Source organism: Haliotis cracherodii, unplaced genomic scaffold (genome assembly GCF_022045235.1).
Source record: "Haliotis cracherodii isolate W230 unplaced genomic scaffold, xgHalCrac1.p SCAF_1, whole genome shotgun sequence".
Lineage (NCBI taxonomy): Eukaryota > Metazoa > Mollusca > Gastropoda > Lepetellida > Haliotidae > Haliotis > Haliotis cracherodii.
The window spans coordinates 39,166,558-39,183,538 of record NW_027266264.1 but is presented as its reverse complement, the minus strand read 5'-3'; the positions used below and the strand labels follow the sequence as shown (position 1 = coordinate 39,183,538).

The following is a 16,981-nucleotide window of genomic DNA, read 5'->3' as shown; positions in this document are numbered from 1 at the left end:
GTACATATAGTTCCAGCTTTTATAATGTTAGCGAAAATGATATTTCTGGGAATAGTGTAATTGGGACATTCAAGAAAAAAGTGTATGTTGTTTTCACATGGGTTTCCACAAGAGCAGGACAAAGTATCAGATAAATTTACTTTAAAGAGGTCTGCATTTAGGGAACTGCAAGAATGCCTTAGGCGTGTATGTAAAATATTAGCTCTAAGGTTGCCGATTGAGAAGTATGGAGGTGGAGCTGCAATGGTTGTTTTAATCATATGTTTAAAATGTGATAATGATGTTGCACTTCTGTATTCAGGGGGTAACTCATTTCATAATTTGATTAAAGAAGGTATAAATGATTGTTGGTTTTGAACTGTTCGTGCATGCGGCAAATTGTTCTGATTTCGAAACACATATCTACTAATAGTTGATACTTTGGGTGGTAACGTGTAAATACGATGGACATAGGTTATTAACAATACTATAGATTGTACAAAGTTTTTTATTTTTCCTTCTATAAGATAGTGATTCCCATCCTGTCTCAAAATATAAACTCGATCTTGAGGAGAAGTTTTTCGGAATTTTCTTCCGTTGTCCCATACCTCTGAAGCATATTCTAATATAGGCCTTATAAAAACAAGATAGACTTTGGACAGGGTTTGTCTGTCAAGTAAATATTTAACGGTTCTTAACTAACAAATCATTTTGGAAGCTGAGCGGCAAATGTTATCAACGTGAGTTGTCCACTTCATATCATGGGAGAGAGTAACGCCCAGATGTTTGTGCGAGATAGATGTGCTAAGTGCGGTATTGTTATAAATAATATCTGCAGTGCGGTTTTTACAATGAGTGAACAGAATAAATGTGGTTTTGTCCGGGTTAAACTTAACTAGCCATCTATTGGCCCAGGTATTGAAAAGCTCTAGATCACTGTTTAATCTGTGTTCTATCATTTGTAAGTGAAGAGATGATGTACCAATGGAAGTATCGTCTGCAAAAAGGCGAGTAGAATTCACTAGATTATCAGCGAGATCGTTGATGTAGACTAAAAACAAAAAGGGACCTAATACCGAGCCCCGGGGGACAACGGCTCTGGTGAATTTCAAAGATGAAAAGCTGCCATTTACAAAAACCTTTTGTCTCCTCTGACTAATATAGTCTTCTAACAATAGTAATAGCTTGCCCGTTACACCGTATTTTTGTAATTTATGAAGTAATCCTTTATGCCACACTCTGTCAAATGCTTTCGATATATCACAGAATACCATACAATAGTATTCGAGCTTGTCAACAGATCATTATAAATTTCTATTAATTTTGAGGTAGTAGAATGTCCTGGTACAAAGCCGGATTGATATTTGTACAGGAGACAAGTCATATTGAAATGGTTGTATAAGCGTTTAAAAACTAATCTCTCCTGTAGTTTTCCAAGAATAGATAACAAGCTAATTGGTCTATAGTTTGAGGGTAGTGCTTTGTCACCTTTCTTGTATAATGGCATGACGTGAGCAAGTTTCCAGTTTTCTGAAAATTATACATAATGGGATGGCAATACTGTCAGCCAAGGGTTTTAAAAGTCTAGGGTTTATAAACTAGTGTCCAAAAGAAACGATACCACTTGTTTGCAACGACATAAAAGAAAAACTAAACAATGCAGAAGTTTAGGATTGGTGTTATGCTTTTGAGAAATCCTTTCACAACATCTGTACAAAAATTTCATTTCAATAAAATCTGTACAACCAATATGACAAGCCTTTAAAGATGGATGGGGTCGAAAAATGAACATTTCGTTAGAGCACTGATCACAGAAACAACGGGAAATGTCACTCCACACGTCTCAAAGTCAAGTCAGTAGCGGATATGTCAACCGTGAGCATCAATACATGCCAGAACACGCCTATGGACTGATGACGTCAAACGTCTGATGACGTTGGGAGTGATGCGTTGCCATTCCTCGAGGAGACATCGTTCCAAGTCCTGGACGTTGACTGGAGGCACACGGCGACGTCGGATTTGTCGATCGAGATCAAGTGCTCGATTGGATTCATGTCCGGTGAACATGCGGGCCATGGCAAAACCTGTACGTTGGCGTTGGCAAGGAAGTTCTGTGTCAATCTTGCTGTGTGTGGCCGTGCATTGTCATGTTGGAAAAGGAGTCCACGAGGCTGTTGCTGAATAAAGGGCACCACAACAGGCCGTAGGATGTCATCAAGATAACGCTGTGCATTCAGGTTTCTATTTATTAGTATTTGTGCGCACTAGGTCCTGTTGCATGTATTATATATATATTCTTATAAATCCATATAGTAGATACTTCAAGTGTTTATTATGTGATGATAAGAATATTGACTAACACTGCAGTTATTTATTATTAGTTAGTTGATACTGAGTCTGAGATAAACATTAGTATTTAGCTTTAGTTATTAATATTAGTGTTAGATATTGGGAGACAATTAGACAATCTGTATAAACGATGTTTACTTAGACAATTGTCTCATCTTGGACTTTGTCATTCAATTTCTTAGATTGTTTATTTCATTCTTCAATATCTTAATTTAGCATTAGTTTTAGTATTTACTTCATTGTGTGAATGAAAATGATCGCGACCCACATCACCGGCATTAGCACTTACTAATGTAAACAAGCACTTGCTTTCTCGGTCACTTTTCGCGTTCCGTGCCTTCACTTCGCGTGTTTACATCCGGTTACGTAACTTGTTCTTGACTACGCGTGTACTTACATCGGTACTTTGCTTCCGCGTTATAGACAATCTAATTTAATAAAATCATGTAGGTTTCATACTGAGTTTTCTTTTAATTACTGGTGACACTATTCCTGACTTTGTCATTGGTAATTTGCTACACACTGTAGACTGCTTCACATTTGCTCTTCACTGTTATATGCTTTACATTTAAATTGCTATGAACTGACGTTTGTGTTACACAGTATCCTTAGTGGATCAGGCGATATTGGTTGGCTGTCACATCCGTGGTTTGTGTTTGGTTGGTTTGCTCTTCCTGAGTTGGCAGTAGGTCTTGTGTATACACAAGCTGGTATTATTTTTGTTCGTTATATTGGCTTCAGTTGGTGAGGCACTTGGTGTGTTCCTGTTATTCCTTGTTTATCACTGAGGATAATGGGAACTTTGGTGATTGTGCATCTGTTGTTCTGGCAATATATAGTCCTGTATCCGTACTTCATTGTTCAACATGGCTTCTGGAGATGAGAACTGGAATGATGACGAGCCCATAACACAGGAAGACGAACAGAAGATGTTAGCATATCTCACCCCCACTGGCCGGTATAACATTCATCCTGTACCCCCTTCCTTCCTGCTTCACCAAAGCAACGTATCTACGCCAGTACATAAAAGGGAGCCCATCACGCCAAGACATCTAGGATTTCAACCTGGACACACCACTGATGAACATGTCCCTACGAAAAGATCACAATACGAATACAGAGGATCTCTCAACCAGCAGATGTACCAATTTCAGTTGCCTAGGATTTCCCACTTTTCCGGAGAAACCCCTGTACCGAAAACGGAGTCATCATTTGAAACTTGGAAATGGGAAGTAAGATGCCTTATTCGAGATGATTCTTACCCACCTGCTATTCTGTCTCAGGCTGTGAGGAAGTCCCTCAAAGGTGATGTATCAAGTTTTCTTCTTTCACTAGGTGAGAGGGCAACAGTTTACACTATCGTGAGGAAACTGGAAGGACTATATGGCACGGTGGATAATCCAGAATCCCTGATGCAAGCTTTCTACACGACTCGTCAACAGGAATCTGAATCAGTTGCATCATGGGGAATTAGATTGGAAACCCTACTACAGAGAGCCACAGATAGAGGAAGCTACATGGATGCTACATCGAGAGACAGTATTCTGAGAAATAAATTCTGGAGTGGATTATTTTGCGAAACATTAAAGAATGCTACCCGACCTTCATTTTACTCAAGACAGGAATTCGAGGATCTTCTGCAGACCACAAGAGAAATTGAACGTGAGATGCAAGGAGAGCCACATCCAAGGATGAGATCCAAGGTCCAACAGCAACCACACGTCATGGATAGGAACCCCACACCAGATACAGATTATTCTGCCAAGATATCTCAGCAGCTATCAGAAGTTATAAAGAGACTGGACAAGCTGGAACCAGTGCAGCCAAAGCAACAGCCCCAGACGGACAACAAACTTCTGAAGCAGATCTTGGATAGACTTTCAGTATTAGAAGCCCAGAAGGATTCTTCTACAGTTACAGGTATCCCAGTTAGAGGCAGAGGTCGTGGGAGACGCGGTGGATCTTTAAACTAGAATGGCCTACTGCTGAAGGGCTAGTAGAGGCCAATGGAAGTGATAGCCCTAACCCAACAGATCTACATGACAGAATGATCGGAGAGGCTAATGAAACTCAAGTAGTCATCGCTGGGGTTAAATGTTCTGCACATTTAGATACAGGATCCCAGATTACAACTGTCAGTCAAGCCTTTTACAACTCTACATTATCAGAGATTGAATGTCGACCCCTAACTGAGTTTGAACTTCAAATAACTGGAGCTGGAGACACTAACATACCTTACTCTGGATACATTGATGTTTCAATCTACATTCCTTGGTATGATGTTGAATTGCAGATTCCTATACTAATAACCAAGGATACAAAATACAACAAAGACATCCCTGCAGTGATTGGCATCAATGTTCTCAAGAGATTAAAATCCAGAAACCAGGAAGTAGGAATGGGATTTCCCAAGGAATTGACTATGGCTCTGGATTCAATTAGTTACAATGGCATTCTAGGAACAGTCAAGTCTACCAATAATAAACCTATCATTATTCAGCCAAATCAGATGGTCACCCTCAGTGGAGGTATTCGTCATAGTCCAGGGAAGTACACTGCTGTTACTGAACATCTTGAAGTTGAATACGACATGCATACAGGTTTGTCTGTTTGTCCACGCCTAGTTGAAGTTGGAAAACATGGGAAGTTATCCAGAATACCAGTTCGATGCTCCAACCTGTCTGCAAGAGTCATCACCATTCGTCCAAAGACCAGACTCTGTCAACTCCACGAAGTTCGTGTCATTACACAAGTACCCCTGGATGTATCTGCTAAAATGATCTGTCTGACAGCCATTTTGATGATCCACAGAAGCAAGTAGTCTCTGACATGCTACAGCTTGGGATTGCATCATGTCTTCAGATATCACAGACTTAGGTTGTTGCAACACTGTGAAGCATGGAACCAGGTTGACAGATGATACTCCTTTCAAGCAGCCACATTGAAGAATCCCTCCTGGATTATTTGAAGAAGTAAGGGAACACTTACATGAGATGATAGCACGTGGAGCCATTAGAGAATCCCAGTCCCTACTCATCTAATGTGGTGTTAGTCCGCAAACAGGATAACAGTCTACGTTTCTGTCTTGACATGAGATTGTTGAATTCAAGAACAGTTCGGGATTCCTAGTCAATTCCAAGAATTGATGAAACCTTAGATTGTCTGTCTGGATCAAGATGGTTCTCCAAGTTGGACTTGCGCTCTGGATACTGGCAAGTTGAGCTTGAGGAAAAGGACAAGGAGAAAACTGCATTTTCCGTTGGACCATTAGGTTTTTATGAATGTAATAGAATGCCATTCGGTCTAACCAACGCTCCAGCAACATTTCAAAGGCACATGGAGAAATGCATGGGAGATTTAAATCTAAGAGAATGTCTCATCTTCCTTGATGACATCATCATCCTCTCAAGCACATTTGATGAGCACTTGGAAAGACTGGAAGCAGTATTTCAAAGACTCAGAAATAACGGACTAAAGCTTAAACCATCTAAATGTCAGCTTTTCAGAGAAAGGGTGAAGTATCTTGGTCACATTGTATCTGTTAATGGAATCGAGACTGATCCAGAGAAGATTAGTGCTCTGAAGACTTGGCCAGTACCACAGAATACAGAAGATGTTCGCAAATTCCTAGGATTTACTGGGTACTACAGGCGATTTGTGAAGGATTTTGCCAAGATCACTAAGCCACTCAATGATTTGCTCGTAGGACAACCCAAGAAGAAGAGCAGGCGACCTACAAAAGAGATCAAGAATTGGATCTGATCAGGAGAACAGCAAGCAGCATTTGATACTCTCATCCATCATTTAACGCAACCACCGATACTCGCCTTTGCTGATTATTCCCTGCCTTTTGAGGTACACACAGATGCAAGCGGAGCTGGAGCAGTTCTTTATCAGAAGCAACAAGGACGGAAGAGTGAGAAGAATTACCCAGCTCACAAACTGGAATTCCCGGCGCTCAAGTGGGCAGTAACTGACAAGTTCCACGAATATCTCTATGGAAACAAGTTTGAAGTGAAGACGGATAATAATCCTTTGACATATGTCCTCACTACTGCTAAACTTGATGCCACTGGACATTGCTGGCCAGCAGCACTTTCAGCATATGATTTCAAGATCATTTATCGCCAGGGAAACAAGAACCAAGATGCAGATGGATTGTCCAGACGGCATAATCATAGAGTTGATTTAACCAAACTGGATGTTCCAAGTATCAAGGCCATCTGTCAAGTTCACCAGGCGATAGGTACTCGTGCTGAAAGTCTCACCTTTCATGAGGATGCCATATATCCAGAGGAACCATCCCTGCCTTTAGCCTCGAAAGAACACAACTGGAAGAAAGAACAATCACTGGATAAAACACTTGCTCGGCTGATATCACTTTTGAACCTAGGACACAAGCCAACAGCACGCCAACGTTCTCTTGAAGATCAATCCGTCAGGAAACTCCTTCTGGAATGGGACAAGTTTCTTTTAAACAAAGGAGTTCTCTATTGAAGTGTGAACAGTTATGATGGAGTTGTACATCAAATTGTGTTACCAACCATACACAAGGAAACAGTTCTCAAGGTCATCCATGATAATTCAGGACATCAAGGCAGAGACCATACACTCGACTTAATTCGAAACAGGTTCTTCTAGACTGGCATGAATGAAGATGTTGAGAGATACATTCATAAATGTGCAAACTGCATCAGACGAAAATAACCTGTAACAAGGAAATCAGCTGGAGAAGGACTGAAGAAGACACTTCATCGGAACATGCTCCTGCCACTTATGTCAATACCAGGGGAACCAGTGTTTGGACATCAGAAAAACAATGAAAGAAAGGCAGGGACAAGAAATCTGTATCCTTGAAGGTGAAAGAATACCAAGAACTCATGGAGTCAGAAGACGAAAATGCCGAGGAAGTATTTGTATTGTTACCAGATCCGATTAGTCCACCAGTGTCTCAGGTTACTGGATCCAATGGAACTAACTTTGGTCGAGATCTCAAAGAAAGAACTGAAGAGAGGAATCCATGGAAACAGTAGGAACTGTGATGGAGCTTGAAGACTCATTTCCTGCTGACACGTCTCCTGGACCATCATCTAAGAGTTCTCCAACACGCTATACTTCCAGCCCTCCTGAACAGTCATCTGCTTCAGCGGAAGAGGAGCCCGGTACAACGTCTGCTCATGACGAGGATGTAGTTGCAGACTCCACTGATCATGTGTCAGAACAGAACTCTGATATGGGGAGGCCTACCCGTAACAGAGCTCCTCCGTTTTGGCTCAGAAATGGCGATTGGGTAACTGACAACAGTATTCTTGCCAAACCATCTGTTTCCTCTGATAAAGATGTTTTCCTTTCTGAGGATACATCATCTGCCACTGGTATCTCTGAATCGTTTGAGGTTTTTGCATAGTTGTGTTGTTAACTTTCAACGTTGTGGACTCATAATGTGTGTAAGTAGTTGTATAAAGGTTTCAATTTTCTCTGTTTGGATGCTTCAGCGCATTTTAATGTTGAGGACAGCATTTCTCAAAGGGGGGAAAGGTGTGGCCGGATTTATTTAGGGTAAGTTGCCAAGAGTTATCTGTTTCCTTTTACGGACGCTTCATCTCTCAATCTTACTCCTGGTTGTCTTACCAGCAGTATCTCGTGCTGGGGTGTGACATGGACACTTTCAAATGCCACTTTATGTCACGCAATTGTCGAGGGAAGACATTCTTTCTTCCTCGACTCATCCATTAATGTTGATGTGATTTATATATTTTTACAGGTATGTTCCCTTGTCTATCTACTTTCTTTATGGAAATCTAGTCAATAGAATAGGTAACGCGATTGTAGAAACTAAATCATTAATGTAGTAAATTGTGAATATCATACTCGGTCAAAAGGCATCGCGTTGCACGAGATTACTAATTCAAACACTAAGTTTAAAGCACCATCCTGTAAGTAAGATTGTTAGTGAAAGATCTGGTTAAGTTCCATTTGTTTATCATGTATGTATATGTTATTATTACATAAAAGATCATAAAAATGTTACTTTGTTTATAATGTGGTGACGTCACACATAACGTGTGCCGCCGAAAACATTTATTGCTACATTTATAGTATATAAAGTAACAGCGTTTGAATATTATATTGTGCCATGCTATGCAACGTAATCAAATGCGACTTTATGTTACGCCATTGTCGAGGGAAGACATTCTTTCTTCCTCGACTCATCAATTCATGTTGATGTGATTTATATATTTTTACAAGTAATAAATCCTTTTATACCTCATCCGCACCGACTCAGTTCCCTCAATTACATCGTTGGCAGAACCCGCGACATTAAATTTGTTTCTTTGCTTTTTGTAATTGACAAGATCGCTTAATTTACCAGTTCGTAATGCCTTTTTTCGATAGCGGTCTCTGGAGCGACGCTCCCTTCTGAGGTCATTATCGAACCATGGTTTGTCCGTTGGGCGAATAGTTACACACTTTGAGGGTATATAGTCGTGCATGTAATTTTTTAGTTGGGAGTGGAATTTGTCACACATTTCATCAACGTCCGTACATTCTTTAAAAAAATCGTTCCAATGTTTATTCTTAATTTGTATATTCATTTTAGCAAAGTTAGCTTGTTTGATGAGCCATACGTTTCTTCTATATGGCTTTTTTATATTAAGATATACATTAATAGACACGAAAACACCCCTGTGATCCGATACATCGGAACTAAGATCTAGTACACCCGATAAGGAACAATTACAATCATTACTAACTAAAATATTGTGTTCGTGTTGCTTCATTTATGATACTGCGTAAGTTCTTGCGTGTTATTATGTCACGTAAGTGGTGGATATTCGTATTGAAAAGATCTTCATTTAGGTCACCAACAAGGACGATGTCACGGTATACATCAAGTGCAATTTCTATCATGTGCTCAAGAACAGTCCAATATGCGGTAGGGGTGTTGGGTGCGCGATAGGTGACACAAAGCAGAAAACTGTGCTGTGGTAAATAAGCTTGAAACCACATTGATTCAGAATTAATTACTTCCAAGTCTGTCTATGCTTCACACTAAGTGAATTAAAAAAATATACAATTATACCACCTCCGAAACAATCCCTGTCCCTCCTGTGAGGTTCATGGAAGGGATGAAGGAGCAGGTCGGCTGACTGAATGTTGGCGTCCAGGTGAGATTCAGGGAAGCATAACACATCGAAATCGCAGATATCATCGTAGATTTTAGTCAATTTATGCCGGATACTTGTAATATTCAAGTGGAATATGCTTATATCATTGGTTGTGTTCTATTCTTTTGGGCCGGGATTTGGATGGATATCACCAGCAATGAACATCACAAAGAGGGAGATTAATTTCATGTTTACGTACAGGCCATACGTCATGACAAGACAAAAGTGCAGTATGTACATCCTGAAATACATTTTGAAATGGATATATACTTCATTGGTAAAAGCGTAACGCCTGGGGTAAGTTGGCCTACATTTATTATAAAATAATCCAATCATCGCCCTGTACGACATGATGTCAATCATTGCCTAATTTGGATAGAATAATGAACCAGGTGAGGGCGACGATGAACGTGTTCTCAAAGTGTTTGATAATTGGTTTGATGAATATGACTAATCGAATGTTAAGCGCGCTGTAGAGGCATAATGCATATATAAGTTCTTCTTGATTGTGTAGTACAAAATGTTCAAAAGTGTTGAACTGTAGTCTGTTTGTGGACAAAGGACAAACACATGAAGCTTGTACAAGTAACATAGAAAAGATCCAGGAAAACGCTGGGTCTTGTTCAAAATGTATAGAGGAAATATGATACAAAAGCGTACAGTGTGAAACAAGTAGGGTGTGTTGCCACAAATTAATTTTGTTGGCTTGGGTGGGACTGTGCAAGTACAGCAATAGCTGTGACCAAGATGCATCTGACTGATGACATCTTAATGTGTATAGTAGAAAAGAGTAGGTAGCTCTGAAATGATATGATGGTCACTTTCAGAATATAGAAGACATTGGCATGATACATAAACAGGTACAGGTCAAGAGGTCACAACACATTTATGAGTTTATCAAATCATCAATGTCTGCAAGACAGTTGATCCAAAAACGCTTTCCGCCTTGTTTGCATGCAGATATCCTACCATCAAAGGTCCAGAATGAGTACATTGAGGTCGCTTTCTTGAGTTCTAGGAGCCTTTTAATTAGTGAATGGCGATATTTGGTCAGGTATTCAGTGATTGCGTATTGACATGTAAACATCATTTTTCGTGTTGTGGGATACAAATTTGACAAGTACTTGGGCTCTGCCGTTGATGACCCTACCCACAGTATGCGAACGATCTAAGTCATTCTTATTTATTTTTATACCTAAGTATGTATGACAGATATCAATGACTTTATCATCGGTTGGGGCTTTGAAATCATCGATGGGCACATTCATAAAACGTAACGAATTGCGTCGTGTGTATTGTTCTAGTTCCTCGATGTGAACTTGAGCCTTAGTCAGATTATCCTCAACCCTGTGATCTTGGTTTTGAAGTTGCTGGATCAGGTCTGATTGTGCTTTAATAACTGAATTTTGATTTTCGACACAATCTACTAAGGTACTTGTTGCTGATTTAACAGCCTGCTCAACGACTTGTTCCAGGTGTTTGCCTAACTCCATAGTCAATTTTGGCATTAAGACGGGTAACAACTTTGCCATAAAAAGTTCGTGGGCAACTGGCTGAGTTAGAGCATCTGAGGCTTCGTCCTCAGTAAGAGACTCACCCCCACTGGATAGAATAGGTCTTCTTTGTCGTTGTGCTGGAGGTTGATCATCAGCTGGACTGTCTTTGCCACGCTTTTCTCCAGTCGAGGGTAATGGCGGAGTGATTGGGGTGTTCGCCGCCATGTTGCTTCTCGTGTTGATTGTAGAAGATCAGGGCAAAGAAAGAGAAAATACTTACTTAAAGTGACTTTGGGTAATTAATGTTGAAGGCGATATTTGGAGTGTTGGTACCTTGTATTTGTTGTAGCTGGGTTGCGATAAACTCTCTTTAGTCCAGGTGTAGGCAGACTTGTGATGATCAATCAGTGGTCTCCGGCGCCGTGTTGTTCATTGTGTTGGTAAAAAAATACCAACTGTTGGTTCATTTTGCGATTTTGAGTTAATAACATGTAAAGACGTTTAGAATATTGATACCTTGTTCAGGACGGTGTGCCATCTTTAAGAAAATAATTCAAAACTTGACTTTCTTTCGTTATAACCGTGGTTTACTGTATGTGTGTTAAGAAACGAATACACGGAATGTGGATTCATGATTATTATTGAGTTAAACAACCAAATAAGTATCCTAAATTCATTAAAACATGTATAAGCATGAAACTAAAAAGTCATATTGGTAGTTTTAGAAATAATAGTAGAGCCTATTTGTAATATAGCAGATAAGTCTAAGCAGGCATGCATGTGATGAATGAATGTAGGTAAGCTTAAACGAATGAATGAAGGTAAGCATGAATGAATGAAAGTAAGCATGAATGAATGAATGAATGAATGAATGAATAATTGTGGAATTGTATAGCATTGCTCTGTCATGTTCACCGGGTACGATTCCCGACGTGGTTACAATGTGTGAAGCCCATTTCTGGTGTCCCCCGCCGTGATATTGCTGGAATATTGCTAAAAGCGGCGTAAAATCATACTCACTCACTATTGTTATTTCCTCTGCAGACGAGTTTTGCACTACTGTGCAGAAATCTAGCGCGACATCGTCCCCATGAGTGATATCAACCTAGGCCCACACTCCTGGTAGGTTTACATGTAATTTATGTATCGTTTATATGTAACTTATGAACTGTGTATAGTCTATCTAGTGTATGCATTTGATTATACATCAAAACAAAAATACTTTTGAAATGTACTTGTACATAAATACATTCTAGCCAGTGCATTTACAACAATGCTATGTACTCTATCTCATCGTATTAGTATGCGTATGAATTGTATGTGTATATCTGTGTTTATGGCACGTATATATTGTTTTATATGTGATATATTTTAGACCTGATTGTTTCATGGTATTGTTTTAAATCACATTCATAATATCTGGAAATAAATATTGGCAATCGAAGAATACAGTAGCGTTTGTGGTCTTTGCGTCGTCGGACGCAGTCCTGCTACACAACTTGTTTCTTACACACCCTACAATCGCACCTTTTTAGCATCGAATCGATGCATTGTGTCTCTTCTCATGATCGCAGTGGCGCATTATACATAACACAACGGCCATGAGTGACGTCATCATAAATACTGTGACCCTACACCTAAACCTAATAACGTTCCCACCATCTGTGGATTATAAAGGCGATGATGATAATGCAAAGTAGATAGATCAAAGAACACGCACGGTCACCTCAAAGAAATTACCAAATTTGTTCAACAATGTTTACTATCGTATGACATCACTGCCGGTGACCGAATTTTACAAATGGCGTGTTCACTGACAACAGTATGCAGGATTTTCAGAGGAGGAGTTTGTTGATTGAGGGGTGGTATATACATGCACATAAATGTGTCATGTAAGTAATTAGAAACAATCAGACAATCTGCGTACTGTTATTTGTTTTAATGTTTTCCAATGTAACCAAGATAATTTGTCAGAAATACAGGTAACTACCGTCATCGTTGTGCATGACTTTGCGTCAGTCATGGCGTCACACAGGACGGAGACTTTTACGATTTCTGTTGAATTTACCTGATCATTGTAATGTATATATTTTTAATTCCATAATTCTTGCTACGATGCTGTTCCCTCGAATATTCTCAAACGCGTCAGCCAATGTATGCAACAATTAGACGAACTGATCTCTCAAATTAGGAGTGTGTAAAATCTGAAGTTTTCATTTAGTACAGTACAGTTTTCCAACACAGTGTTCGTTTCCACACCGAATCATCTAGATCTAGATAATTTGTACTGGTGACAAAGACCATTTGTCATTTGATTCGAATTCAGTTATGCATGTATCGCAGCTGAGTTTGAATGAACGTGATCTTATAGGCATACCGGCATACGTGAAACGTGATTTTGTAAACACTATCTAATAGGGCGGAAAAGGCACTTCGGCGTTCGTGTTTTCCAGAACTTTCTAAACGATTCTAGGTTCATCGGCGACGTTTCAGAGTTATCATTGGTGATTTGATCAAAACCAAATAGAAATATATTCTTGATCACTTATATGCTATTTTTGAAATTCAATTCTTCGAGTAAATTTTCCGCTATTTAGATTTCTAAACATACAGTAAATAATTAACCCCGTGAATGATTAAGTCATGTATCAAAAATGGCGAGATTTACGATGTACCTAATTTTCAAAGGTCACTTTCAGGAGTTTTGCTTTGCCCAAAATAAGAGTTGATATCGTGGAAAAGGGAATTTCCACAGAATTCAAAACTATAAGTGTTATAGGTTGCGTGTTTTAATTCGAAGTGAGGGTTGATGAGGAGGGACATGTTTGTCGCTGTGGAATCCAGGGGGTAATACTATACAACCATAACGTTCAACACAGACGTTGGTGAGCATTCGACTGAAGTGTTTTGGTAAAAAACAGATTCCCGCGATCACTGATATGCTATTTTTAAAATTTTATCCTTCGACTAAATATCCGATATTTAGATATCTAAACACACAGTAATTTTGCTTTTCCAAAAATGACAGTGGATGATATCACGGCCGAGGGAATTTCCCACAGACTTCAAAACTTTTTGAATGTCATGTATTTTGAAATTTATTCGACTTCGAAGTGAGGGTTGAAGAGGAGAGACACATATAGCGTCGGATCATGTTTTCGGACATCATATGTTATCAAACGGCCATATTTATCGCGAATCACTCCCGCTATAACGATGGTTGTGGTGTCAACCGACATTGTAAATACTTGGCTTGATTATTAGATAAAGCTGTCTTTGATGAGTAAATGATGAGTTTTACGGTTCCTGTGATTAGCGAATGTTTCTTAAGCGTCCGAAAAAAACAAACGCGGGGATATATCTAGATGTCTGTCGCTGTTAAACACAGACGTAGGTTGACATTCGACTGAAGGACAAGCAACTTATCAATGTCTTACGATCAGGAAAGTAGTCCGTCTAAATCTGACCTCAGGTCATCACCATAGAGTAGCCAATCACTGGTCTGGAATTTGATTTCACACATATATTTGATACTAGTTATCTCAAATGGGTTTCTCACCGACAGGTGTGTAAGAAATTCCGATTGCATGACACAAACAATTCCGAATGACAGACCGGATATCGGGGGCGCTGACGGGAGATATATCATGACAACCGGCATGTGTGTCTGGATAGAATAAAGGCGACAACATTAATAGACGACTTGAGATGATTTGTCCCAATCTCAAAGATCTGAGGACATCCCATTGGTGGTCACGTCAGAACGACCTTTCATCCGACCAATCAGAGCGTCGCTTACCAGATCATGAAATGTCGGAATGTGATTTCTAATCATGCAACCTCGTAAACCTTAACACGGGGTATTCAAGCGGAAGTTACGGGCTTAACGACTGAATTAATATACCCTAGACCATCTATATGCAATTCCAGAATGTTCTTTGGTCCAGGTTTCAAATTTTTAATCGAGAATTTGACAAAATATGTTTTGAAGGGTAGTCGCCAATTTGAAATTAGTGTCGTAAAGCAGGAGAAAGCTGCCTTCTTATTGGCTAATGTCGACTTCTTGTCAGTCATTCCATTGGTCGGTCAAAGTTCGCGCAGGGTCGGTCTGACGTGACCCGTAATGGGATGTCCTCAAATCTTTGTTTAACGGTTGCGAGAAAGATCTGATTTTAATGAGATTGGATTTGTCCTTTCCTGGTGGTCAGGAAACTTGGTTTCAGAGGTGGGAAAAACCTCATAATAATTATGAATACCGAAAAGCAGGTTGACAAGCCTTTAACCAAAGAAAAATAACTGTAAGTAGGAAAAGCACATGGCGTGACTTCCGAAATGAACGCAGCTCAAGCTCACGGGAATTGTGGCGGAATATTTCAAGAATTTTGAAGTCCGGTTCAACGACTATTGTATTCAAGCTGGCTATAGAGATTAAGGGAAGAAACCCTATACCGAAAACTTAGAATATTACAAGTAACCACAACATGAAATATCATCGCTCAGATTGTTCATGCCAGATGAACATGGCAGGTAATCAGATATACTTTTGAAGCCTAGATATCTGAAGCAGACGGTAATAAACTATCGATATGGATGGACAGACTTTTCTGTGAAGGAACAATCGGGAGCTCAGTTATGACTGACAGATTTAGATTTTGGGGCATAAATCAACTACCACTCTAGACAGTGCAGGATTGGGAGCTCAAGGTCAATGACGGTAATATTAGAACTGGACTTCTAGAACTAAAGACACATTCGAAATCAGGCAACACGAAGAAACTTATGTCCAATCTTGTCAATGAAGCAAAAGCCTTAGAATCTGCACAGAAAGCCAACAGGGTAATTAACGAGACGACAAGAGGACAAGAGGATCAAGTGCATTGGACAGTGAAATGAAGCGTGGTGATTGATGAGAGCCTCACGCATCGAAGATGTGTCCAGCGAGAGGAAAGCAGTTGTGCCAACTGTGGAATGAATGATGACTTCGCTGGGGTCTGCCAACAAGCTAAAATTAATGATAACTCCCAACGACGGTGGCAACTGCAATAATAAAAAAAACAGTACCGTACTCTTAAGATACAGGGGGTAGTCTAAGGAGAATCCACAGGGTGATAGTCAATATCCATCAAACAGGGACCCCCATTAGTCAGCCCACCAGTTAGACTCATGCTGCCAACCACATCTCTAGGAAGATGATCACACACCAGAGGAAGCGTACCTAATATACTCTTTAGACACTCAACATGTGTACAATATAGGCATTAACGCAGGAAGCAAGAACTACTTTGTCAACTTCTCAACATCTGACACAGAGCATAACTTCACGCCAGTGAAATGCCAGATAGACTCTGCAGCCTAATGCAACACCATATCAGAAGAAGGTGTCAGACATATTTTCTCAAATGTTGCAGTATTCAGATTTCCATATATACTCCACCCGTATGGTGATGCTAAGCCAATATATGCTCTTAGTCAGATGGGAATTGACCTGTGAACGAAAAAACAAGTATGACAATCCAGGTTCATCCGAAATCGAAAATTAGAGGTAAACCTGGTCTACTGTCTAGACAGGATTCTGAAAAGCTAGGCTTGATAAAAATTGAAGCTGACGAAGTATTAACATTGTCTTCCAGAGTGCTGAATTTTTTAGATGATGACTTACCAGGGTACCAGGCGCGATCTTGTGATAACTTCCAGACTTCACTATCAGTGGATACTTAAAGTCAAACACACGGAGATGATGACGGTGAATAGGTGCTATAGGCATGTAACCAAGATGATATGCCACATAACAGAGTACCCGGTCACTGCTCTCTAACATTGTCAGTGCCTTCACAGCCTTTTGCCTAACCCTGGTCATCTCACAAAGGAAGATGTGCAGAGAGAATATCCAGAGAACTTTCCAACAATTCTGAATGACAGACCGGATATCGAGGGGGCTGACGGGAGACAGATCATGACAACCAGCATGTACGTCTGGATGGAATAAAG

At 39.9% G+C, this 16,981-nt stretch overlaps 1 pseudogene; it reads left to right on the top strand.

The window, feature by feature from the left end:
- Positions 1–3,194: 3,194 nt before the first annotated feature.
- LOC139455669 (uncharacterized) overlaps positions 3,195–16,981 on the top strand; it is a 55,345-nt pseudogene continuing 41,558 nt past the window's right edge.